This window comes from Arachis stenosperma, chromosome 7 (genome assembly GCF_014773155.1).
Source record: "Arachis stenosperma cultivar V10309 chromosome 7, arast.V10309.gnm1.PFL2, whole genome shotgun sequence".
NCBI lineage: Eukaryota > Viridiplantae > Streptophyta > Magnoliopsida > Fabales > Fabaceae > Arachis > Arachis stenosperma.
The window spans coordinates 51,679,238-51,682,943 of NC_080383.1; the positions used below are offsets into that span (position 1 = coordinate 51,679,238).

General features: G+C 38.6%; 1 non-coding gene across 1 annotated transcript; it reads right to left on the reverse strand.

Moving 5' to 3' along the window:
* Nucleotides 1-3,109: 3,109 nt before the first annotated feature.
* Nucleotides 3,110-3,217, reverse strand: LOC130942702 (small nucleolar RNA R71). Its single transcript, XR_009071263.1, has one exon. It is a non-coding gene; the product is annotated as a small nucleolar RNA R71 (small nucleolar RNA).
* Nucleotides 3,218-3,706: the final 489 nt, after the last annotated feature.

Consider the following 3,706-nt stretch of genomic DNA (forward strand, 5'->3'; position numbering starts at 1 on the left):
GAGCATTGGGACCACTTTCACTGAGAGGATGGAAAGTAGCCATTGACAACGGTGATGCCCTACATACAGCTTGCCATGGAAAGGAGTATGAAGGATTGGATGAAAGCAGTAGGAAAGTAGAGATTCAGAAGGGACAAGCATCTCCATACACTTATCTGAAAGTCTCATCAATGAATTACATAAGTATCTCTATCTTTATTTTATGCGTTATTTATTATTATTTTCGAAAACTCCATAACCATTTATTATCTGCCTAACTGAGATTTACAAGATGACCATAGCTTGCTTCATACCAACAATCTCCGTGGGATCGACCCTTACTCACGTAAGGTTTATTACTTGGACGACCCAGTGTACTTGCTGGTTAGTTGTGCGAAGTTGTGACAAAGTGTGATTCACGTTTGAGAGCACTACCAAGTTTTTGGTGCCATTGTTGATGATCACAATTTCGTGCACCAGAGACGCTATGCACCCGGCAGGGGTTGTGGTTGGATCTCGCCTGTCGAGGTAGCGGCGGCGGTGTAAGGGCGGCAGTTCGTCCCGCTTGCGCTTAGATGTGAGGTCGGTGGCAATAGATCCCGCTTGCATCCCTTCGGATCATCAGAGTGTACAGGAGCAAAACCCTGGATAGTGATTCGAGCATTATATCTCGGGGGTTCCCACACCATGAATTCGAAGGGCAACATCTCCATGGGGATGTGTCGAGTTCGCAGTTGAACTGATAATGTGATATCACTGCCAGTAGGGCAGACATTCATCATTTACATTTATGTGACATTGTTTAGGTGTGCACATTGTAATTAGTTTGCCTATGTGAATACTTATGTTAATTGCTAACTGCTATAATTGATGTAATTGCTATTGATTATGTTTGAACTACATTATTTGTGATTGTGTTTGATTAGTTGGTTTGTGATGAATTGGTTGATGATTGAGTTGTTTGGGCTGGGGGGCGTGTTGGATTAGATGGGCTTGAGACCGAGATTGGTATATTGAGTTCTAGTTTTGTATAAAGTATCTGACCGGTTCAGCATAGACTTAATGAACCTATGCTTGGAATGGGATCGTCATTTATACCACGTAGGTAACTGCTTTCATGGTTATGGTCTAGAAAAGTATGAAAAATCAAACTCTTACATCATATACTTAATTGAACCTATGTTTGGGACTTGTTGGTCATTCATACTGTCTAGGAAAAACTTTTCAGATTTTACAAGAAAGGAAAAGGGTTTTGTTTTAAATCATTTGAGAAATTTACCTAGTCTTCAAAAAAGGGATTTTCTGGATTTCTAATGTGTACCCAAGGTTTTTGGAAAGACTCATAAGACGAGCAATGATCACTGTACTCTAAGAATAAATTTATTTTTTTACGTATCTTGTTATAGCAATTTTTGTAACCCTATAGTGAGAACAAGCGAGGATGACGTTCTCACTCCCCTACAGGTTATTCCTTTTCAAGATATGGACGACAAAGCTTCAGAGGAATTATGTTTATTTTTTGTTTATTGGGTATTTTTGTATTATCTTAGCCTCCATTCCGAAAGATCGGAGTCTTCGTGCTATAAGCTAGAATTATTGGCAGCCATTCCTAAGATCCAGAAAGTCTAAACCTTGTCTGTAGTATTCCGAGTAGGATCTGAGATGGGATGACTGTGACGAGCTTCAAACTCGCGAGTGTTGGGCGTAATAACAGACGCAAAAGAATCACTGGATTCTATTCCAACATGATCGAGAACCGACAGATGATTAGTCGTGCTGTGATAGAGCATTTGGACCATTTTCACTGAGAGGATGGGAAGTAGCCATTGACAACGGTGACACCAGGGTGCCTGGCTGGGCGTTTAACGCCCAAAAGGGTAGAGCTTTGGGCGTTATAACGCCAGAATGTGCACCATTTTGGGCATTTAACGCCAGGATGGCACAAGAGGGAAGACTCTGTTTTTTTTAATTCAAATTTTTTTCAAGTTTTCAAAAGTTTTCAAAATCAATTTCTTTCCATTTTCAAAAATACTTGCTATCAGTTAATGATTTGATTCAACATTTCAAGTATGTTGCCTTTTCTGTTGAGAAAGGTTAAATGTTTGAATCATATCTTTTCTTGTTAGCCAAGTCATTAATTTTCAAAATCAAATCTTTTTTAAATTATTTTTCAAATCATATCTTCTCAATTATATCTTTTTAAAACCATAACTTTTCAATCATATCTTTTTAATCACATCTTTTTCAAAATAGTTTTCAATCATATCTTTTTGATTTCTAATTTCAAAATCTTTTTCAAAAATCACTTGATTTCTTTTCCACTCTTAGTTTTCGAAAATCAATTAGTATTTTTCAAAATGTTTTTAAAATATTTTTAATTTATTTCCAAAAATTTCTTCCCCTCTTCTCACATCCTTCTATTTATGGACTAACACTACTCCTCAATGCACAATTCGAACTCCATCTTTCCTTGATAAGTTCGAATTTTCTACCTCTTCCTTCTATTTTTCTTTTCCTCTGACACCTCAAGGAATCTCTATACTGTGACATAGAGGATTCCATATTTTCTTGTTCTCTTCTCTTTCATATGAGCAGGAGCAAAGACAAAAGCATTCTTGTTGAGGCTAATCCTGAACCTGAAAGGACCTTGAAGCGAAAGCTAAGAGAAGCTAAGGCACAACTCTCTATAGAGGATCTAACAGAAATCTTCAAAGAAGAAGAACCCTTGGCAGCTGAAAACAACAACAATGCCAACAATGCAAGGAAGGTGCTGGGTGACTTTATTGCACCTACTCCCGACTTCTATGGGAGAAGCATCTCTATCCCTGCCATTGGAGCAAACAACTTTGAGCTTAAGCCTCAATTAGTTTCTCTAATGCAACAGAATTGCAAGTTCCATGGACTTCCATTGGAAGATCCTCATCAGTTTTTAGCTGAATTCTTGCAAATCTGTGACACTGTCAAGACTAATGGGGTTGACCCTGAGGTCTACAAACTTATGCTATTCCCTTTTGCTGTAAGAGATAGAGCTAGGATATGGTTGGACTCACAACCTAAAGAAAGCCTGAACTCTTGGAAAAAGCTAGTCAATGCCTTCTTGGCAAAGTTCTTTCCGCCTCAAAAATTGAGTAAGCTTAGAGTGGAAGTCCAAACCTTCAGACAGAAGGAAGGAGAATCCCTCTATGAAGCTTGGGAAAGATACAAACAATTAATCAGAAAGTGTCCTTCTGACATGCTTTCTAAATGGAGCATCACAGGTATCTTCTATGATGGTTTTTTTGAACTGTCCAAGATGTCATTGGATAGCTCTGCTGGAGGATCTCTTCATCTGAAGAAGACGCCTGCAGAAGCTGAAGAACTAATTGAAATGGTTGCAAATAACCAATTCATGTACACTTCTGAAAGGAATCCTGTGAACAATGGGACGAATCAGAAGAAAGGAATTCTTGAGATTGACACTCTGAATGCCATACTGGCTCAGAACAAAATATTGACTCAGCAAGTTAATTTGATTTCTCAAAGTCTGTCTGGAATGCAAGCTGCACCAGGCAGTACTAAGGACGCTTCATCTGAAGAAGAAGCTTATGATCCTGAGAACCCTTCAATGGAAGAGGTGAATTACATGGGAGAACCCTATGGAAACACCTATAATTCTTCATGGAGAAATCATCCAAATCTCTCATGGAAGGATCAACAGAGACCTCAACAAGGTTTCAACAACAATAAT